Below are 24,812 nucleotides of genomic sequence, written 5' to 3'. Positions count from 1 at the left end.
ATTTCGCGTTGAAAAAAAGTTACAAAATCAGAAAAAATAAAGAAAATAAAGAACCGAAACGAAAATTTGCAAATGAAAAAATTGAACACATAAAAATCAAAAAATTGAAAAATGGAAAAAAATCGAAATTAAAAACAAAAAATTATGAAGTCGAAACGAAGAATTGAATAATTTAAAAGTAAAAAATTTATTTTCTTCGTTTTCATTAAACCGAAACGAAAAATTGCAAATTAAAAATTTGAAAAATTCATCAATAAAAAAACTCGAAAAATTGAAAATTGAAAATCTGAAGCAACAAAAACATTAAAAACTGAAGAATTAACAAAGAACCTATGGGAGACGTCTAAAACCTTTGAGCTTTCTCGTATTTCTATAAAATTTAAGCTGTTTTACTCAAAAATCAAATTTTAATTACAATCTTTCCCGACTAAATATTTCATAAAAATTACCTGTCTTTATACAAGGAATTCAAAAACCCAATTTTATTGAACCAAAAATTAAGGGGGCAACCTTGATGTTCATTTCGCTTTTTAGACCAATCTTTTTCAATAACTTCCTTGGCCTATTTCCCTACATTCTAATTTACGCTACTGGTTATTAAAAAAAAATGTTGGCTACACTTCAGAGACTAGGAAAGTTCATCGAAATAACCTTCTCCCAATTTTTTACAATATAATCAGCACTAAAATCCGCTCCGCGATCCCGAGCTTATAATTGTATACAACCGTATCTTCGCCTACCGTAATTTCTGATAAGGCAACATTTTTAAAATAACCGAAACGAGTTCTCGAACAGATCCCCGGCCGACTGAGATATTTATGATTACATTTGTAGCCGTTCACTTGTTTCACTATGTGAGGAGAATCGAGAATGTGGTATTGTCAGTCAGATTCGCTAAAAGCCGATCGGCCGACTGGGCCAGCAGGAAAAACTCCGCTCCGATTCTTATCTTTATGGTGGTTTTTGCCAGTTTTAGTACCCCTTACCGGCTGAGGTGGTTTTTTCGGTTTTTGGCAATTTTTTGCGCCGCAATAAAATTTTCATGGCCCGAGCGTGTGTGAGATTCTCCCATATGCGACCTGTCCCACGATCCAGTGTGGGCTTCGCGTTTATTATTTGAGATTAAATGGAGTTATTTGCGTAAAATTTTATGGAAATTCCACTTGTGGCGATTTATTTTGATAATGTTTATCATGTTTTTAAGAAACGGGAAAGGCTGGCGGGCCTGCTTTTAATTGGGCTAATTTAGATAGCTTCTGCATTCTGCAGCGGCGGGGAGCTTTTTTATTAAGTGGTTATTTTTTCGAGAATGAACTTGTTTGGGATAGTGACAAGAGAAGATCGTCAAAGATTAGGCTTGCTGTGTTTGTTTTGAAATTAGATCAGGTCAGGTCAGATCAGCGTAGGTCAGATCAATGATTATCTATTTGAAAATTAAGCATTTTTTTGGAAAAATTTTTGAAATGGTTTGAGTCATTTTTCTCAAGAGCTCTAACAAAAATCAAGTCTGGCATTTTTTTATCATTCCGAGAGATCTCTGTTAAACCTTTTTGGAACTTTTTGGGAAATTATGTTTCCGTTCTTTTGGATTGTTTGAAGGGCAAGATCAAAAATAACTGCAAATTTGTAATCTACGAAACATTCTATATAAGATAATGTTTTCCTACTTACGATAGCACGATTGAGTATTTTTTAGAAAAATTTTTGGAAACTGTTTTTCCAGTTTTCCGGATTTTTTTACAGAACCTATAACTAAAATTACTCCAGATTCGTTATCTGTAATAAGAATCATTCCAGACTCGTAATCTATGTAGAATTAGCTACAAAGTAGTAATTTTTTATTTTTAACAGAGACCCTTGCAACCTTTTTTGGAAAATTTTTGGAAACGATTTTTCAAAATCTTGATTCCTGTTTTTCAATTTTTCAATTTTTTATTTTCTTTTTCTAGATTCTATAATACAATTCTTCCTCTTTGCATTTCATTTATTTTTTTTAATGTTTCTTCTATTTTATAATTTTTTGTTTATTCAATTTTCCAAATTTTCAATCTTTGATTTTTTAATTCCTTCATTTTTCAATTTTATTTATTTATGTTTTATTTAAATGAAAATTTCCAATCTTCGAATTTCCAATTTCTTTAATTTTCAATATTTCGATTTTACAAAACATACATATTCCATTTTTCTCGATTTTGGAATTTTTCGATTTTAGAGCTTTTCAATTTTTAATCTTTCGATTTTTCATTTATTACTTTCTTCAATTTTTCAAGTTCTTCAATTCATGTTTAGATTTTTTTTAATTTTCTTTTTAAGTTTTTCGTTTTTTCATTTTTGATTATGCAATTTTACAATTTTGAAACTTCCCCATTTTTTTGATTCCAAAAGTTGAAAAATCGAAAAATAAATCATCGAGAAACAAAAAAATCGACAAAAACTTAAAAATCAAAAAATTACAATTAAAAAAAACTTTTTCAAATTCTTAATTTCCAGTCATTAAATTTTTCAGAGTTTTAATTTTAAACTGTTTCATTTTTCATTTTTGATTTTCCAGTGTTTTGCAATTTTTCGATTTTATAATTTCCCAAATTTTAATTCTTCGATTTTTTAATTTTCATTTCCTCAATTTTACATCACAATTCTTTGTTTCTTCATTTTATAATTTTTCATTGATTCCATTTTCTAAATTTTCAATCTTTGAGTTTTTAATTCCTTTATTTTTCAATTGTATTTATTTATGTTTTATTTAAATGAAAATTTCCAATCTTCGAATTTCCAATTTCTTTAATTTTCAATATTTCGATTTTCAAAACATACATATTCCATTTTTCTCGATTTTGGAATGTTTCGATTTTAGAGTTTTTCAATTTTTAATCTTTCGATTTTTCATTTATTACTTTCTTCAATTTTTCAAGTTCTTCAATTCATGTTTAGATTTTTTTAAATTTTCTTTTTAAGTTTTTCGTTTTTTCATTTTTGATTATGCAATTTTACAATTTTGCAACTTCCCCATTCTTTTTATTCCAAAAGTTGAAAAATCGAAAAATAAATCATCGAGAAACTAAAAAATCGACAAAAATTAAAAAATCAAAAAAATGCAATTAAAAAAAACTTTTTCAAATTCTTAATTTCCAATCATTAAATTTTTCGGAGTTTTAATTTTAAACTGTTTCATTTTTCATTTTTGATTTTCCAGTGTTTTGCAATTTTTCGATTTTATAATTTCCCAATTTTTAATTTTTCGATTTTTTAATTTTCATTTCCTCAATTGTACATCACAATTCTTTGTTTCTTCATTTTATAATTTTTCATTTATTCAATTTTCCAAATTTTCAATCTTTGATTTTTTAATTCCTTTATTTTTCAATTTTATTTATTTATGTTTTATGTAAATGAAAATTTCCAATCTTTGAATTTCCAGTTTCTTTAATTTTCCATATTTCGATTTTACAAAACATACATATTCCATTTTTCTCGATCTTGGAATTTTTCGATTTTGGAGTTTTTCAATTTTTAATCTTTCGATTTTTCAATTATTAGTTTCTACAATTTTTCAAGTTCTTCATTTCATATGTTTCGATTTTTTTAAATTTTCGTTTTTTCATTTTTGATTATGCAATTTTACAATTTTGCAACTTCCCCATTTTTTTTATTCCAAAAGTTGAAAAATCGAAAAATAAAACATCGAGAAACTAAAAAATCGACAAAAATTAAAAAATCAAAAAATTACAATTAAAAAAAACTTTTTCAAATTCTTAATTTGCATTCATTAAATTTTTCAGAGTTTTAATTTTAATCTATTTCATTTTTCATTTTTGATTTTCCAGTGTTTTAAATTTGCAATTTTTCGATTTTATAATTTCCCAATTTTTAATTCTTCGATTTTTTTATTTTCATTTCCTCAATTTTACATCACAATTCTTTGTTTCTTCATTTTATAATTTTTCATTTATTCAATTTTCCAAATTTTCAATTTTTGATTCTTCAATTTCTCGGTTTTCCAATTTTCTAATTTTTCAATTTTGTGATTTTTGTTTTCTCAGTTATCCGATTTCCGAACTTTAATTTTCAATATTTCGTTTTTATAATATTTTGTTTTTTAGATGTTTAAATTGCTCAATGTTCCCATTTTTCAATTTTTCGTTTCTTCAGTTTTTCAAGTTCTCAACTTCGAATGTTTAAATTTTTAAAAATTTTCGTTTTATACTTTTTGTTTTTTCGTTTTTGATTATTCAGTTTTACAATTTTGCAACTTTTCAATTTTTTGATCCGAAAAGTTGAAAAAACGGATAATTGAAAAACCGAAAAATAAAAAATCGAGAAAGTAAAAAATCGAAAAACTGGAAAAACCAAGAGTTGCAAATCAAAGAAACGAAAAATTAAAAATCTAGCAGTTGAAAAATCGAAAAATTGCAAATCGAAAAATCCAGAAAATGAAAAATTTCACATTGAAAAACAAAAGGAAAAATTATAAAATCATAACATTGAAAAACTGAAAAATTTAAAAATATAGGTAATAAAAAACCAAAATGAAAAATTGCTAATCGAAAAGTTGAAAACTCATGAAATTGGCACATTGCAAAATTTTAAAATGAAGTATGTCGTGACTTTAAAGAAACAAAAAAATGAAATATTAAAAAATAGCAAATCGAAAAATTGTACAAAAAAAATCGAGCCTGTAAAAAAACTTAAAATCGGAACATTGAAAAATCGAAAATTTGTAAAAATAAAGAAAATAAACGAAAAATTGCAAATCGAAAATTTGAAGAATCGAAAAATTAAAAAATTAAAAATTGGAAACTCGAGTAATATTAAACCGAAAAATTGCAAAATCTAAAAACTGAAGAAACAAAAAAGGAAAAACAAGAATGGCAAATCGAAAAATTGAAGAAAATTACTGAAAAAACAAAAAATGAAAAAATCGAATGATTGAAAAGTAAAAAATTTATTTTCTTATTATTTTCTTTATTAAACGAAAACGAAAAATTGCATAGCCAAAAATCCTTAAGAAAAGTCGAGTAACTCAAATCAAAGTGTTAAAAGTGAAGAAACAAAAAAATGAAAAGTGGTAAAATCTCAAGTCGGAAAAGTGGATAAACGAAAAACTGACAAAAATTAAAATTGAAAATACAAAAAGCTATAAAATCGAAATGTTGAAAAATCGAATAATTGAAAAACTAAAGAGTAGTTTCCTTTTTTTATTAAGCTGAAACGAGAAATTGCAACTCTTAAAAATAGAAAATTAAAAACAGAAAATTCGAGAAAGTCAAATAAAAAAAAACTCGAAGCATATCGTAAAATTGAAAAAATATCTAAAATGAAAAAAAAAAACTAAAAAATTGCAAATCAAAAAATTGAAAAAACAAAAAATTATAAAATCGGAATATTGAAAAATCGGAAATTTGTAGCAATAAAGAAAATAAAAAATCGAAACGAAAAATTGTAAGTCAAAAATTTTAAGAATCGAAAAATTAAAAAATAAAAAATTGGAAACTCGAACTTAAACCGAAAAGTCACAAAATCTAAAAACTGAAGAAACAAAAAAGGAAAAACAGAAGAATCGCAAATCGAAATGAAAAAATCAAATGAAAACTAAAGAATTAATTTTCTTATAATTTTTTTTATTAAACGAAAACGAAAAATTGCGTACCCAAAAATTGTAAATTAAACATAGAAAGGTCGAGTAACTCAAATTAAAATCTAAAAAGTGGAGAAACAAAAAAATCAAAAGCGGAAAAATCTCAAGTCGGAAAACTAGAGAAACGAAAAATTGAAAAAATTAAAATTGAAAATACGAAAACTTATAAAATCGAAATGTCGAAAAATCGAATAATTGAAAAGCTAAACAAGTAGTTTCCTTCTTTTTATTAAGCTGAAACGAAAAATTGCAAAGCCAAAAATAGAAAAATAAAAACAAAAAAATCGAGAACGTCGAATAAAAAAAAATTAAACAATTCAGAATTAAAAAAATCGAAATTCTGAAAAATTTGAAAGTAAAAACTTGAAGCATGTTGTTAAATTGAAGAAACCCTAAAATGGAAAAAGAAATAAAAGATTGCAAATCACAAAACTGAAAACACAAAAAAATTATAAAATCGGATCATTGAAAAATCAAAAATTTGTAGGAACAAAGAAAATAAAAAACCGAAACGAAAAACTGCAAATCGAAAATTTGAAGAAACGAAAAATTAAAAATTGAAAGTAAAACCGAAAAATTGTAAAATCTAAAAATCGAAGAAACAAAAAAATGAAAAGTGGAAAAATCTCAAGTCGAAAAACTGGGAGCAACAAAAAACTGAAAAAATTAAAATAGAAAATACAAAGAAGTTATAAAATCGGAATGTTGAAAAAATCGAATAATTGAAAAACTAAAGAAGTTATTTCCTTTTTTTACTAAGCCGAAACGAAAAATTGCAAATCCAAAAATTGAAAATTAAAAATAGAAAATTCGAGAAACTCAAATCAAAATCTAAAAATTGAAAAATTCAAAAGTTGTAAAATCGAAAATCTGAAAAAAGCAAAAACTCCGAGCTTATTGTAAAATTGAAGAAACAAGAAAATGAAAAATTTCAAATCAGAATATTTAAAGAAATGAAACATTGAAAAAATTGTAAATCTGAAAATGGAAGAAACGAAGAAACGAAACATTGAAGAAATCGAAATTGAAAAAATATATAAAATGGGAATATTGTGGTTTTTTATTTTAAATTGCCATTTTTCTCAAGAGCTCTAACAAAAATTAAGTCTAGCATTTTTTTATCATTCCCACGGATCCCTGTTAAATTTTTTTTGGAACTTTTTAGAAATTATATTTCCGTTCTTTTGGATTGTTTGAGGGGCAATAACAAACAAAGTAACTGCAGATTTGTAATCTACGAAACATTCTATCGGAAAACACTGAAAAATCGAAAAATTGGAAAAACCAATTGCAAATCGAAGAACTGAAGAAACGAAAAATTAAAAATCTAGAAGTTACAACATCAAAAAATTGCAGATCGAAAAATCCAGAAAATGAAAAAATTTCACATTGGAAAAAAAAAGGAAAATTATAAAATCATAACACTGAAAAACTGAAAAATTTAAAAATATAGATAATAAAAAATCGAAACGAAAAATTGCTAACTCATGAAATTGCCAAATTGGTAAATCGAAAAACCGCAAAATTTTAAAATGAAGCTTGTGACCTTGAAGATACAAAAAAATTAAATATTGAAAAATAGCAAATCGAAAAATTGTAGAAATAAAGAAAATAAACGAAAAATTGCAAATCGAAATTTTGAAGTAATGAAAAATTAAAAAAGTAAAATTTGAAAACTCGAGTAATATTAAACCGAAAAATTGCAAAATCTAAAAACTGAAGAAACAAAAAAGGAAAAACAGAAGAACCGCAAATCGAAAAATTGAAGAGACAACGAAATGAAAAAATTAAAATTGAAAAAACAAAAAATGAAAAAAACGAATGATTGAAAAGTAGAGAATTTATTTTCTTCTTATTTTTTTTTGTTAAACGAAAACGAAAAATTGCAGACCCAAAAATTGTAAATTAAAAGTAGAAAAGTCGAGTAACTCAAATCTCAAACTGAAAAAACGAAAAACTAAAAAATTAAAATTGAAAATACAAAAAGTTATAAAATCAAAATGTTGAAAAAGCGAATAATTGAAAAACTAAAGAAGTAGTTCCCTTCTTTTTATTAAGCTAAAACGAAAAATTGCAAATCCAAAAATTGAAAATTAAAAATAGAAAATTAAAAACAGAAAATTTAAGAAAGTCAAATAAAAAAAAAATAGTAAAAACTCGAAATGTCGTAAAATTGAAGAAACATCAAAAATGAAAAAGTTAAAAAATTGCAAATAAAAAAATTGAAAAAACAAAAAATTATGAAATCGGAATATTGAAAAATCAAAAATTTGTAGGAATAAAGAAAATAAAAAATCGAACCTAACAATTGAAAATCGAAACTTTGAGAAAATGAAAAACTAAAGAATCAAAAAATCAAATAATAAATTAAATCGAAACGAAAAATTCCAATTTGAAGAATCGAAAAATTAAAAAATTAAAAATTGAAAACTCAAGTTACATTAAACCGAAAAATTGTAAAATCTAAAAAATGAATAAACAAAAAAGGAAAATCTGAAAAACTGTAAATCGAAAAACTGAAGTAATGAAGAAATGAAAAAATTTAAATTGAAAATGCAAAAAATTAAAAACTTGAGACACTGAAATATCGAATGATTAAAAAGTAAAGAATTTATTTTCTTTTTTTTTATTAAACGGAAACGAAACATTGTAGACCCAAAAATTGTAATTTGATAATAGAAAACTCGAGAAACTCAGATCAAAATCTAAAAATTGAAGAAACAAAAAAATGAAAAATGGAAAAGTCTCAAGTCGAAAAACCGTAGAAACGAAAAACTGAAAAAATGAAAATTGAATACAAAAAAGTTATAAAGTCGAATTGTTGAAAAAATTGAATAATTGAAAAACTAAAGAATTTATTTCCTTTCTTTATTAACCCGAAGCGAAAAATTACGAATCCAAAAATGTAAAATTAAAAATAGAAAACTCAAGAAACTCATATCAAAATCTAAAAATTGAAAAATTCAAGTTGTAAAATTTAAAATCTGAAGAAAGTAAAATCTCGGAGCATATTGTAAAATTGAAGAAACAAAAAAATATGAAAACATTGCAAATCAAAAAATTGAAGAAACGAAACATTCCACCTTTTTTGGAAAATTTTTGGAAACGAGTTGGCCATTCTTCTCTTTGGACATATTTTTCCAAGTTTTCCCGATTTCTTTGAAAAACTTAAAAATTACTTCAGATTCAGTAAAATTTTTGAAAATTATTTGATTTATTTTTAACAGAAACCCATTCATTTTTTAAGAATTTTGGAAAACTAATAATTTTAAGACTTGTAACAAAAATCAAACAAGTTAACTATATAAGGACGTGTATTTTATTGATCAAAGAAGCTGATCTGACCTGACTTGAGCTGATCTGAAGTACTAGACTTTATTTAACGAAATTCGTAAGTTAACTAGTGGCACCAGGTTTAAAATAAAATCGCTCCCGCACGAGAGGATACTAAGTAGCTTATTTACCCTATCGGTAGTAACCGCCAGCGCTAGATACTCACGAGATGATAAACGGCATCGCCCGTAATAAATCGGATCGTCAATACTGATCGAAACCGTTTGGTTCGTGACATTTATTTGGTTCTCGATTCGCGTAGTAAAAACGAAAATTCGCTCATCTCGGTAGCGGAAACGCGTAAATAAAGCAAAAATATGTAAATAAACGCTCCAATAAATCTTTCAAAAATCCCGTAATGTTTATTTAAGAATTGTTCATGTTTATCCTCGACCGGCAATCGCAAGATTTGTATATTACCGCAACTAAAGAATCACACTATATCTGTCAAATTAAATTCACAATTTATTCGCGAGTTAAGACGTCCTGTTACCTAACCGTCGGCCCCTGGATCCGCGCCCCGGACCCCTATCAAAATAAATTGATCAAAATTTCCGAAAATAACGGCCGCGTAAACATTCCAGAGATGAGGTGTTAATGACGGACCAGTAACGTGTCAATAAATCATTTCATAATTTCATGACTGGAGAACATTTTTAATGATTTGTTTATCGGCGAGTAACGTCAAAGTCCTGCATAATGTTAGAATTATTTCAACAACGGCACCGGCCTTCCGGACTTTCGCGACGCGACTTTCCCGACTTTCGTTTATTTTTCCAAAAAATGTATACGAGACCAGACCGAATCAGTCAGCGAGCCTTGTTTTCGCCGGCGAGGACGGGCCTTTGCAGCCCACGATCACATTCGAACCAGAAGCGATAATTTGCCGCGTCGATCAACGATTTACGTTCGGGACAAGGTTTTTTCTGCGAATAAATAAAAACCAAAAGGTGCGTCCTTCCCGAATTCTAAAATGAAGTTCCGAAAAGAATTCTCTGCTCCAATTTGGCCCCCTCGTCACTTTCCTGCGATTTTCCCTGCGTCATAAATCACGCCGGCCCATCGTGCCACCATAAACCCCAATTAGTCGTCCAGCTGACCTCCTGGCCGGCGCGGTTCGTGTCCCTCTCGGCAGAGGTCGTCTCCATCTGAGTACCCTACGCAGAGGTCATCCGGGGGCCTCGTACGGTAACCAAAGCACCGAGATAATGAAGCTATCAGGCGGCCTATAATCAAGACGCCGGCCCTGCGGCTTGGCCCTCCCAGAATCTCTCGCGCTCTCTTGTGCCAAAAAATGCGTCATGCCACCAACACACAACCGCACCACACAACTCTCTTATTATTTTCAACCTTCATCCAGGCCTAATTGAGCAGAAAATTCCCGGTTAGTTTTTATAACGTGTGTTTTCGCCATAATATTCACAGAGATTAGCTTTATTAAAGGTTCTGGTTTTACGGAGCTTTGCGGGGACACCGCCCACGATTTCATTTCAAACCGTAATGATCGAACGCATCGTCCACGAGATTTCAATTCGGAAAAAGCGGCCGTCGAATTGAAAATATATTTTTTGAGTTGGGCTCGTTTAATGATCATTAAGAGTGAAAGGCGCCACCCACAACGCCCGGTCTTCCGAAAGTCGTGTCCGTACTCACTCAAGCGGAATTTATGTGAAGCGCAATCTGGGCGAATTTATGCCACTTACAAAAAATTTTATGATCGAGGAATTTTGACGAAATCAAGTTTGACGAAAAACCAGATGACCGCACGGCGCGTAAAAAATGTCACTATAATTAGAGCTAATTACTATAAGTACGGCTATTTTTAGCGAAAACATTGACATTGACTCTATTTACGTCGGGGTGTGAGTAATTTTGGATTATTGTTTCAAGTGTGTCTCTTGAACACGTTTCATTTGAGTCAGATTCATATACCTTCTTTAATTTATCATAGTTTTGGCTTGTTTCCAGCGAATCTATTTATTAAAAGTGTTTATTTTAAAAACGTCTAATGTTTCAGTTTTCCGAAGTTATAATTTATTTTCTCAGTTGACGAGTTAAAATTGATGGCAATTAATTACCGGATCTAATAAAGGAAAATTTATGATGTTAGTCACCACCGGGGAAGTACATTCATTGCAGACCAAAGTTTACTTCGACGAAATGATTTATTACAATTATTCTTAAACGCGTTTACACACATCCTGCTATGATTATTTTTTTTGTTCCCACAAATTTTAACTTCTACTTTCATTATTATCATGGTTAGTTGTTACACTAAGGTTTACAGTTATCATGAGATATCGTTAATATAAATTTAATTATTAATGACGTCAAATCACAATTTTTCGTTTTACTTTTTCTTCGATTTTACAATTTTCCCATTTTTCAATGTTTCGGTTTCATAATTTTTCGTTTTCTCCGTTTCTCGATTCTTCATGTTTCGATATTTCAGTTTTTTATTTCTTCAATTTTTGACATTTTTCTCAATAAGTTCAAGACCCGTTGCAAAAATCAAGTCAGTCTTTTTTTTCATTGCAGTAGAACCCGGTTACATTTTTTGGGTCTTTTTGAAAATTATGTTTCCGATCATTTCGACTGTTTGAAGGCCAGGAACAAAAATAACTTCAGATTTGTAAGCACAGAGATATTCTATATACGTTAATGCTTTCTTTCTTACGATAGCAGGATTGAATATTTTTTAGGAAAATTTTTGGAAATTATTTTCCCATTTTTTCGATTTCTTTGAAAAACTGATGACAAACTTATAACAAAGACATGTGTAGTACTTGCTAAGACAATAACGATTTTGGCAAATATCATACTCTCTAAGAAAATAGAGGGTGGGTGGGCGGGGCTAGCATTTGATAAGATTAGACAAATTTTGGCATTTTTGACATTTTCGATCATTTTTCAAATATATCCGAAAATTAATTCGAGGCATTTTCTTGAACATTTCGATATCCAGAAGTCATTTTCGCCTTCGTTTCTTCGGAAATGTCTACCGTTTTTCTATAATCGCTAAATGAAATACAGCAATTTTTAGAGTTTCCTCAAAATAGCTCTCTATAAAAATTTTGTAAATGAAAAAGGAAATTATTATTAATTTTTGTTCCATTATTCCATTTTTAGTTTCCACTTCCACTCGATAGGAGAACATAATTAGCCCCACCCACCCTGTCTCCTTTTCAGTGATTGATTTTATACAAACTGAATTAAATGAATGATCTTATACTGAACAGAAAAAAAATAGTAGTTAGAATGAGAAGCGGGTGGGTGGGCGGTGCTAGTACTTGATGAGATAAGACTGATTTTGGCAAATGGCATATCTTCCAAGAAAATAGAGGGCGGGTGGGTGTTACTAGTACTTGCTAAGATTGATTTTAACAAAAAAAGTTACAATTAGCGTTTTTTTTTACTTTTTCACATTCTAGATTATATAATTAGTTTCCATTCCCACTCAACAGAAGAACATAATTATCCCCGCCCACCCACCCTGTCTCCTTTTCAGTGATTGAATGTAATGAATGATCTTATACTGAACAGAAATAAAATTAGTCGTTAAAATGAGAAGAGAGGGGGTGGGCGGGGCTACTACTTGGTAAGATAAGACTGATTTTGGCAAATGACGTACTCTATAAGAAAATAGAGGGTGGGCGGGCGGGGCTAGTATTTGATAAGATAAGACTAACTTTGGCATTTTTGACATTTTCGACCATTTTTCAAATACAATATATCCGAAAATTAATTGAGGACTTTTTCTTGAACATTTCGATATCCAGAAATCATTTTCGCCTTCGTTTCTTCCGAAATGTCTACCGTTTTTCTAAAATCGCTAAATGAAATACAGCAATTTTTAGAGTTTCCTCAAAATAGCTCTCTATAAAAATTTTGTAGATGAAAAAGGAAATTATTATTAATTTTTGTTCCATTATTCTATTATTTGTTTCCACTCCCACTCGACAGAAAAACATAATTAGTCCCACCCGCCCACCCTGTCTCCTTTTCAGTGATTGATTTTATACAAACTGAATGAAATGAATAATCTTATACTGAACAGAAAAAAAATTGTAGTTAGAATGAGAAGAGGGTAGGTGGGTGGTGCTAGTACTTGCCAAGCAAGATAAGACTGATTTTGGGAAATGACATATATTCCAAGAAAATAGAGGGCGGGTGGGCGGGACTAGTACTTGTTAAGATAATAACGATTTGGGCAAATGACATACCTTCCAAGATAATAGAGGGCGGGTGGGCGGGGCTAGTACTTGCTAAGATTGATTTTAACAAAAAAAAGTTACGATTAACGTTTTTTTTTACTTTTTCACATTCTAGATTATATAATTAGTTTCCATTCCCACTCAACAGAAGAACATAATTATCCCCGCCCACCCACCCTGTCTCCTTTTCAGTGATTGAATGAAATGAATGATCTTATACTGAACAGAAATAAAATTAGTCGTTAAAATGAGAAGAGAGGGGGTGGGCGGGGCTAGTACTTGGTAAGATAAGACTGATTTTGGCAAATGAAATACTCTCAAAGAAAATAGAGGGTGGGTGGGCGGAGCTAGTATTTGATAAGAAAAGACAAACTGTAGCTTTTTGACATTTTCGATCATTTTTCAAATACATATATCCGAAAATTGAAGACATTTTCTTGAACATTTCGATATCCAGAAGTGATTTTCGCCTTCATTTCTTCGGAAATGTCTACCGTTTTTTTAAAATCGCTAAATGAAATACACTAATTTTTAGAGTTTCCTCAAAATAGCCCTCTATAAAAATTTTGTAGACGAAAAAGGAAATTATTATGAATTTTTGTTCCATTATTCCATTATTAGTTTCCACTCTCACTCGACAGGAGAACATAATTAGCCCCGCCCACCCACCCTGTCTCCTTTTCAGTGATTGATTTTATACAAACTGAATGAAATGAATAATCTTATACTGAACAGAAAAAAAATTGTAGTTAGAATGAGAAGAGGGTAGGTGGGTGGTGCTAGTACTTGCCAAGCAAGATAAGACTGATATTGGGAAATGACATATATTCCAAGAAAATAGAGGGCAGGTGGGCGGGACTAGTACTTGTTAAGATAATAACGATTTGGGCAAATGACATACCTTCCAAGACAATAGAGGGCGGGTGGGTGGGGCTAGTACTTGCTAAGATTGATTTTAACAAAAAAAAGTTACGATTAACGTTTTTTTTTACTTTTTCACATTCTAGATTATATAATTAGTTTCCATTCCCACTCAACAGAAGAACATAATTATCCCCGCCCACCCACCCTGTCTCCTTTTCAGTGATTGAATGAAATGAATGATCTTATACTGAACAGAAATAAAATTAGTCGTTAAAATGAGAAGAGAGGGGGTGGGCGGGGCTAGTACTTGGTAAGATAAGACTGATTTTGGCAAATGAAATACTCTCAAAGAAAATAGAGGGTGGGTGGGCGGAGCTAGTATTTGATAAGAAAAGACAAACTGTAGCTTTTTGACATTTTCGATCATTTTTCAAATACATATATCCGAAAATTGAAGACATTTTCTTGAACATTTCGATATCCAGAAGTCATTTTCGCCTTCATTTCTTCGGAAATGTCTACCGTTTTTTTAAAATCGCTAAATGAAATACACTAATTTTTAGAGTTTCCTCAAAATAGCCCTCTATAAAAATTTTGTAGACGAAAAAGGAAATTATTATGAATTTTTGTTCCATTATTCCATTATTAGTTTCCACTCTCACTCGACAGGAGAACATAATTAGCCCCGCCCACCCACCCTGTCTCCTTTTCAGTGATTCATTTTATACAAACTGAATGAAATGAATGATCTTATACTGAACAGAAAAAAAATAGTAGTTAGAATGAGAAGCGGGTGGGTGGGCGGTACTAGTACTTGCTAAGATAAGACTGATTTTGGCACATGACATATCTTCCAAAAAAATAGAGGGCGGGTGGGGGGCTAGTACTTGCTAAAATTGATTTTAACAAAAAAAGTTACGATTGGCGTTTTGTTTACTTTTTCACATTCTAGATTATATAATTTGTTCCATTCCCACTCAACAGAAGAACATAATGCGCCCCGCCCACCCACCCTGTATTCTTTTCAGTGATTGGTTTATCCAGTCTTAATGAAATGAAATACAGCAATTTGTAGTTTCGTCAAAATAGTTCTCTATAAACATGCAAACTGTTGAAATGAATTATCTTATAGTCAACAAAAACAGAATTTGTAGTTAGAATAAGAAGAAGGTGGGTGGGCGGTGCTAGTACTTGCTGAAATTAGACTTATTTTGGCAAATGACATGTCTTGCAAGAAAATAAGGGGCGGGTGGGCGGGGCTAGTACTTGCTAAGATATTAATGATTTTAGCAAATGACATATTTTCCGAGAAAATCGAGGGAGGGTGTGTGGGGCTAGTACTTGGTAAGGGAAGACTGAATTTGGCAAATAATTTTCCTTCCAAGAAAGCAGAGGGCGGGTGGGTGGGGCTAGTACTTGCTAATAATGATTTTGACAAAAAAAGTTACCATTAGCGTTTTTTTTTACTTTTTCACATTCTAGATTATATAATTAGTTTCCATTCCCACTCCACAGAAGAACATAATGCTCCCCGCCCACCCACCCTGTGTTCTTTTCAGTGATTGGTTTATCCAATCTTAATGAAATGAAATACAGCAATTTTTAGTTTCGTCAAAACAGTTCTCTATAAAAATTTTGTAGATAAACCAGGAAATTTTTATTCATTTTTGTTCCATTACTCCATTATTAGTTTCCACTCAAACTCGACAGAAAAACATAATTAGCCCAGCCCACCCACCCTGTCTCCTTTTCATTGATCGATTTCATGCAAACTGTTGAAATGAATTATCTTATAGTCTACAGAAACAAAATTAGTAGTTAGAATAAAAAGAGGGTGGGTGGGCGATACTAGTACTTGCTGAAATTGGACTTACTTTGGCAAATGACATATCTTGCAAGAAAAGAAAGGGCGGGTGGGTGGGGCTAGTACTTGCTAAGATATTAATGATTTTAGCAAATGACATATTTTCCGAGAAAATCGAGGGAGAGTGGGTGTGGCTAGTACTTGGTAAGATAAGACTGCTTTTGGCCAATAATTTTCCTTCCAAGAAAGCAGAGGGCGGGTGGGTGGGGCTAGTACTTGCTTTGATTGATTTTAACAAAAAAAGTTACGATTAGCTTTTTTTTTTTACTTTTTCACATTCTAGATTATATAATTAGTTTCCATTCCCACTCCACAGACGAACATAATGCTCCCCGCCCACCCACCCTGTGTTCTTTTCAGTGATTGGTTTATCCAGTCTTAATGAAATGAAATACAGCAATTTGTAGTTTCGTCAAAATAGTTCTCTATAAAAATTTTGTAGATAAACAAGGAAATTTTTATTAATTTTTGTTCCATTATTCCATTATTAGTTTCCACTCCCACTGGACAGAAAAACATGATTAGTCCCGCCCACCCACCCTGTCTCCTTTTCATTGATCGATTTTATGCAAACTGTTGAAATGAATTATCTTATAGTCAACAGAAATAAAATTAGTAGTTAGAATAAGAAGAGGGTGGGTGGGCGGTGCTAGTACTTGCTGAAATTAGACTTATTTTGGCAAATGACATACCTTGCAAGAAAATAAAGGGCGGGTGGGCGGGGCTGGAACTTGCTAAGAAATTAATGATTTTGGCAAATGACATATTTTCCGAGAAAATCGAGGGAGGGTGGGTGGGGCTAGTACTGGGTAAGATAAGACTGAATTTCGCAAATAATTTTCCTTAAAAGAAAGCAGAGGGCGGGTGGGTGTCACTAGAACTTGCTAAGATTGATTTTAACAAAAAAAGTTACGATTAGCGTTTTTTTTTTACTTTTTCACATTCTAGATTATAAAATTAGTTTCCATTCCCACTCAACAGAAGAACATAATGCGCCCCGCCCACCCTCCCTGTGTTCTTTTCAGTGATTGGTTTATCCAGTCTTAATGAAATGAAATACAGCAATTTGTAGTTTCGTCAAAATAGTTCTCTATAAAAATTTTGTAGATAAACAATGAAATTTTTATTAATTTTTGTTCCATTGTTGCATTATTAGTTTCCACTCCCACTCAACAGAAAAACATAATTAGCCCCGCCCACCCACCCTGTCTCTTTTCATTGATCGATTTTATGCATACTGTTCAAATGAATTATCTTATAGTCAACAGAAACAAAATTAGTAGTCAGAATAAGAAGAAGGTGGGTGGGCGGTGCTAGTACTTGCTGAAATAAGACTTATTTTGGCAAATAATTTTCCTTCCAAGAAAGCAGAGGGCGGGTGGGTGGGGCTAGTATTTGCTAAGATTGATTTTAACAAAAAAAGTTACGATTGGCGTTTTGTTTAGTTTTTCACATTCTAGATTATAAAATTAGTTTCCATTTCCACTCAACAGAAGAACATAATGCGCCCCGCCCACCCACCCTGTATTCTTTTCAGTGATTGGTTTATCCAGTCTTAATGAAATGAAATACAGCAATTTGTAGTTTCGTCAAAATAGTTCTCTATAAAAATTTTGTAGATAAACCAGGAAATTTGTATTAATTTTTGTTCCATTATTCCAGTATTAGTTTCCACTCCCACTGGACAGAAGAACATAATTAGCCCCGCCCACCCACCGTGGCTCCTTTTCAGTGATAGATTTTATACAAACTGTTGAAATGAATTATCTTATAGTCAACGAAAACAAAATTTGTAGTTAGAATAAGAACAGGGTGGGTGGGCGGTGCTAGTACTTGCTGAAATAAGACTTATTTTGGGAAATGACATATCTTGCAAGAAAATAAATGGCGGGTGGGCGGGACTAGTACTTGCTAAGATATTAATGATTTTGGCAAATGACATATTTTCCGAGAAAATCGAGGGAGGGTGGGTGGGGCTAGTGCTTGGTAAGATAAGACTGATTTTGGCAAATAGTTTTCCTTCCAAGAAAGCAGAGGGCGGGTGGGTGGGGCTAGTACTTGCTAAGATTGATTTTAACAAAAAAAATTACGATTAGCGTTTTTTTTTTTTACTTTTTCACATTCTAGATTATATAATTAGTTTCCATTCCCACTCAACAGAAAAACATGATGCGCCCCACCCACCCACCCTGTATTCTTTTCAGTGATTGGTTTATCCAGTCTTAATGAAATGAAATACAGCAATTTTTAGTTTCGTCAAAATAGTTCTCTATAAAAATTTTGTAGATAAACAAGGAAATTTTTATTAATTTTTGTCCCATTATTCCATTATTAGTTTCCACTCCCACTGGACAGAAAAACATAATTAGCCCCGCCCACCCACCCTGTCTCCTTTTCATTTTTTATGCAAACTGTTGAAATGAATTATCTTGTAGTCAACAGAAACAAAATTAGTAGTTAGAATAAGAAGAAGGGGGTGGGCGGTGCTAGTATTTGCTAAGATAAGACTAATTTTCGCAAATGATTTACCTTCCAAGAGAGCAGAGGGCGGGTGGGCGGGGTAAGTACTTGCTAAGAAAATGGTGATTTTGGGAAATGACATATTTTCCAAGAAAATAAAGGGCGGGTGGGTGGGGCTAGTATTTGATAAGATTGGCATTGTGATGTAGATGGTAAAACGCTAAATGAAATTGGTCTGATCATGTCCTTCAACAATGTGATGACGTCACCTCAAAATTTTACTTAGTAAATGTTATATAAATACTTATGTTAAAATAAGATAATCCTACACGTGTTGATATAGTGAATTTTTAAGAAAAATTTCATCATCTCAAAATTTTGACCAATGAATCTCATTTAAAATATTTTATTATGTGACGGCACAATAACAGGTTGGTAAGCGAAGAAAGATAAGCCGCTCTGTAGTCTAGTGGTCAGGGATCCTTGCCCGGCAAGTGGGAAACGTGACCACCATATCCAGGGGCTTTATTGGCTATGTATTCCAGATTATTCTGGGTATCTGCCGCAACAGTCAGTACCAGATCATCCACAAAACCTATCTGGCTCACTCCGAGAATCTTGAGCCTCAGTCGATCGTAGTAGAAGACGATCTAAAGCAACGGACCAAGGACTGACGCCAGAGGTACCTCGTCCATGTGTCCACCTGAATGTTATCGATGGAGATCTTCCTTCCTTCGAAGTAACTCTGTATAAAGTTGATCAGATACCTGCTCAGACAATTTAATAAGCAAATTGGCCTATAGGCTAACTTTCCACTGACCTATCTATTCCCTCAAATAAACTAATTCTAAACAAAAAAGTACATCCTTATAAAAGTTTATGGATTCTAGTATGTACGGTGATGATGACTCATTGCCGGAGAAGAGCCTGGAAGCGGATGTCCCGACGGGTGTTCGAGAACAAGCCTAGAAGCGGTGACGGGGACCTTCGAGAAGCACCGCGCGGGTGTTCAAATCGGAATCACCGTCAGGAGGAGTTAGTGTAGTCCAGAGAATGGGAGAAGTCTAGTCAAATCCATTCCATTCGAGTCGGAATTATTCTGTACATAATCGCTGTATAGTTAGTTGTGTAAATTGCAGTTATTAAGAAATAAAATTGTTGAGTTTTACCCACGCCAATTTTAATCAACGATAATCGTAACAATAATTTCATACTGGGCTATTTTGACGGGTTACGCTTTTTGCAGACGAAGCTTGTCGTCATTTGAGTGATTGGCTACAATAATTCTCAAAACATGAAAATCCACATATTTTTGTTGAAACCCCAGATCATCCTCAAAAATTTGATGCCCTCCTCATTCGTAAAACGCTCAACACAACCAACTCTTCTTCACTAACTTCTTCTTTTCCAAAAAGGAACATCCCTCCTGGAGCGAAAAACAACGTCAACCCTCACCGTCCACTCTTCCCCTACTTGATCAACGTGATAAAACGCACAATCTGTCCTGAAGCTGGTTCTTCATAATCCACCAGGACTTTTTCAAGCTAATCCTCAGCGTCCTCTCCATCCAAGTTTCAAGCTTCAGGGAAATCTTCCTCTCCATCGAAACCATCGTACCCCACTTCCACGACATCTACAACACCTACCCCCACCTGGACATTGTCATGAAGTACAACGGCTTCATCTTCTTCTGCATCTACTTAATCGGGATCATCCTGGTGGTGATCTACTAATCTCCTGATCCGTCGGGGAGATCATCATCATTATTATTATTATTATTATTATTATACACATTTCAAGGGATTTAAATCCAACAAAATTAAGAACAAATTTGTTCATGTGTTCGATTGTAGATAATAATTTGCTAATAATTCCAGAAAAAAACTTAAATACTCCGAGCGAATAACAATCGAGCCGAAACTGTCGAGCCATTGATCATTATGTCAACCGTGAAGTTATCTGTTTATAGATATCTTCACGTACTCGCTATCAATATGATGACCTGCATATGTCATTTTTCAGCGTACCAAGCAAAATACCAATAACGTCATTCACTCGGCAATAAATCACTGAATCAAATGACTCACGATTAACACAAACTTTGTTATGGTCGAGACAAAAAAAGACCAGGTGGACGTGTCAGGAATAAGTGAAGCTCCTGACTAATCGAAAACCCCAATATAGTCGGAAGAAATTGATATTAATTTCTTATTTTGTGTGTCGGTTTGTTGTACAAAAAAAAAAAAAACAAAAATTCGCCTCCGCGGAAGCTCCTAATCTCCTCGGCAGCCTTCATTAGGGTTGGCAAGGTGAGAAGCCCGACCACAATAACTCGTATTTATCACTTGGAGGTAATTAAGAAAACCAATTCCACCTCCATTTCAGAAATGTCAGAAATATTAATTACGTGTTTCAATTTCTCGGTAAGTAGTTAGTAATTATAGCTGTAGATTCGACCTTGTCGTGTTAAAAAGACTACACTAATTATCTTTGATAGACGCTGTCACTTGCAATTAATAAAAACGACCGACTGGTTATTGCGTTAGTTTATCCCACACATCCAACACCTGGGAATTTGTAAATAGTCATGTCGGTTCTTTTAGCTTCCATTATGTCGTTTTTTTCTCCAACCGCATCACTACTCGCCGTAATTTGTTTTTTAATTGTTACCAAGCGAGAAGGGTGGAGTTATTTAGAGAAGAGTGCTAAGCACGTCTACTACTTTTATAGTCGATGGTCTAGACAAGCAGCATCACACCGTTAATTAACTCTTCTCTTCTGACCGCAGCGCCGGATTTTAGTCGGTGCGGGTAATTGCGGTTTCGCGCGCGAGAGGCCGCCACGGGTACGGTCTGCAACCAACGCTGTTGGATGTAGCGGACCAGAAGTCGGGTACTACAATGCTTTTTTTATTTTACCTTCCAGAGATTTCGACGTCATTTTCCGGCTTTCTATCCTTCGGTGTTTGTGGTTACTTTTTGTCATTCTTTATGTTCTCGCCTTGACTATTGAATACTATAATTTTAGTACCTCACTAAGATCCCAAAACGATTTCCGTCATTAAAAAAATTACTGTTTTTGACTGATTTGCTATTATTATTTTTCCACTTTATAATTTAACGTTTGTTTTGGTGGTCTACTTATAGCTTTGTCATTGCGTTTTTTTTAGCAAAATTATTAACAATAGGATCAATTACTCTGAAGAATGTCTAAGTTTGTTTGAGTCGTCTGTGGTCTTCCTGTTGACAGATTGTTAAAAAAATAATGGCTTCGTATTTTTTTTTTAATAAAACTTTAGCAGCCTGCGAAATTTTGTCATATTTTTTTTTAAGAAAAATACCAGGAAAACCTTTTTCATATTAAGAAAAACATGAGGAGTTTCCGAGATTTTTTCGTATAAAAAACACCAGTGGCTTTAGAATTTTTTTTCATATACATATTTTTTAATAAATTTAAAAAAACACTAGTGACCTCCTAGATTCTTGAATATAGGGACTTACGAGCTTTTTTAGGGTGTATTTTTTCGGTTGTAAAAGAATTTTGAGAACCCTGAGCGTATTTTTCTCAGTTGCAAAAGAATCTCGGGAATCTTGAAGGCCTTATGTTTAGTCGTAAAGAATGACGGGGATCTGCGTGCCTTTTTTAGGTTGCAAAACAATCTCGGGAGCCCTGAGTGTCTTTTTAGTTGCAAAAGTATCTAGAGAGCCCTGAGTGTCTTCTTCTCATTTGCAAAAGAATCTCGGGAGCCTTGAGCATGTTTATTTAGTTGCAAAAGAATCTCGGGAGTCCTAAGTGTTGTTTGTTTGGTTGCAAAAGAATCTCGGAGGACCTGAATGCGTCTTTTTTTTAGTTGCAAAAGAATCTCGAGGGCCAAAACAATCTCGAGAGCTCTGAAATTTTTTATTTACTTGTGAAAGAATTACTGGAATTTTGAAAATTTTTTCTCTCTTAAAATTATTAGTTTTCCAAAATTCTCAAAAAATGAACGGGTTTCTGTTAAAAAAATCAAAATAATTTTCAAAACTTTTACAAAAAATTTAAGTCAAGTTCTGATCAACGGAATCTGAAGTAATTTTTCTTATAAGTTTTTCAAAGAAATTACAAAAACTTGGATAAATATTTCCAAAGAGAAGAATGGCAAACTCGTTTCCAAAAATTTTCCAAAAAAGGTGGAAAGAGTCTCGGTTTAAAATAAAAAACACGATTCTGTAGCTAATTTTGCATAGGCTAAGAGTGTGAAATCATTTTTATTGCAGGTCTTGGAATAATGAAGAAAAGTGTCAAAATAATTTCCAAAAATTTTACAAAAAAATTTACTTGAAGGTCTGTTCGACTAAGAAAAAAGTCTTACAAAGAATAATTCGTACATAACGAATCTGAGGTGGTTTTTGTTGTGGGTCTTGAAATTATTGAGTAAAATAGCAAAATCATAAAAAAAATTAAAAAAAACTGAAATTGTATTACTCTGTTAACAAGAATAAGGATTTTGTAGCAAATTTTTCATAAATTACGAGTCTGAAATCTCTTTTATTACTGGTCTTGAAATAATGAACAAAAATTTCAAAATATTTTCCCGAAAATTTTACAAAAAAATTGAAACTATTAGTTGAATTTTACATTAAAAATACAGCTAAGAAAAAATTCTGCTTTTTAGAGAATTTTTCGTAGATTATGAATCTGAAGTTATCTTTGTTGTAAGTTCTTCGAAAAAAATGGGGGAAAATGGGAAAATAATTTCCAAAAATTTTCCTCAAAAATATTCAAAAAAATCTTAGGAACCTCGAGTGTCTTTTTCTTAGTTGCAAAGAACCTCGGATGCCCTAAGGGTCTTGTGTTTAATTGCAAAAGAATCTCCAGGGTTCTGACATCTTTTTGCGTTTCATCACTGTCTCAAGAGTCCTGAGTATCTTTTTTTTAGTTGCAAAAGAGTTTCAGAAACCCTGAAGATCTTTTGTTTAGTTGCGAAAGAATCTCGGGAGCACTGAGTGTCTTTTTCCAGTTGCAAAAAATCTTGTGGCTATTGAGTGGTTTTCCTTTAGTTGCAAAAGAATCTCAGGGGTCCTGAGTGTCTTTTTTTAATTGCTATAAAATTTCGAGAACCCTAAGGATCATTTGTTTAGTTGCGAAAGAATTTCAGGTACCCTGAGTGTCTTTTCTGAAGTTGCAAAAGAATTTCAGGGGCCCTGAGTGTGTTTTTATAGTAGCAAACGAATCCTTGGAAACCTCAGTGTCTCGGGAGGCCTGAGTGTTTTTTTTTACTTGCAAAAGTATATGGGAGGGAATCCTGAGTATTTTTTTTTAGTTGCAAAAGAATCTCCGGGTCCCTGAGTATCTTTTCATTAGTTGCAAAAGAATCTCTGGGGTCCCGGGGTTCTTTTTTGGTTATAAAACAATTTCAGGGACCCTGGGTGTCTCGTTCCAGTTGCTAAACAATCTCGGAGAGCCTGAGTGTCTTTCCCTTTAATTGACAAAGAATCGCGGATGCCCTGGGGGTCTTGTGTTTAATTGCGAAAGAATCTCGAGTGTTTTGACATCTTTTTGAGTTGCAAAACTGTCTCAAGAGTCTTGAGTATCTTTTTTTTAGTTGCCAAAGAATTTCGGGAACCCTAAGGATCGTTTGTTTAGTTGCGAAAGAATCTCAGAAACCCTGAGTGTCTTTTTTAGTTGCAAGAGAATCTTGGAAGCCCTTGGTGTTTTTTTTTAGTTGCAAAAGAATCTTGGGGGTTCTGAGTGTCTTTTTTTAATTGCAAAAAAATTTCAGGAACCCTGAGGATCTTTTGTTTAGTTGCGAAAGAATCTCTGGAAACCTTAAGTTTTATTTCTTTAGTTGCCAAAGAATCTCGGGGGTTGTGAGTGTCTTTTTTAGTTGCAAAAGTATCTTGGAAACCGTCAGTGACCCTTTTTAGTTGCGAAAGAATATCGGGGGCCCTGAGTGTCTTTTTAACTTGCAAAAGTATTTGGGAAGGGGTCCTGAGTGTCTATTTTTAGTTGCAAAAGGAACTCGAGGCCTCTGACCGTCTTTTCATTAGCTCCAAAAGAATCTCTGGCATCCTGAGTGTCTTTTTTACTTGTAAAACAATTTCAGGGACCCTAGGTGTCTTGTTTTAATTGCTTGTCTTAGGACCCTAGGTGTCTTTCCCTTTAATTGACAAAGAATCTCGGATGCCCTGAGAGTTTTGGATTTAATTGCAAAAAAATCTAGAGATTTCTGACATCTTTTTAAGTTGCAAGACTGTCTCAAGAATTCTGAGTATCTTTTTTTTTAGTTGCAAAAGAGTTTCGGGAACCCTGGGGCAATTTTTATTAGTTGCGAAAAAGTCTCGAGAACCCTGAGTGTCTTTTCTTTAGTTGCAAAAGAATCACGGGGGCCCTGAGTGTCTTTTTTTAGTTGCATAAGAATTTCGGGAACCCTGAGGATCTTCTCTTTAGTTCAAAAGAACCT

Source organism: Zophobas morio, unplaced genomic scaffold (assembly GCF_036711695.1).
Source record: "Zophobas morio isolate AGI-343-1 ecotype UQ-CSIRO unplaced genomic scaffold, CSIRO_AGI_Zmor_V1 ptg000022l, whole genome shotgun sequence".
NCBI lineage: Eukaryota > Metazoa > Arthropoda > Insecta > Coleoptera > Tenebrionidae > Zophobas > Zophobas morio.
Note: the sequence above shows the minus strand (reverse complement) of the source record.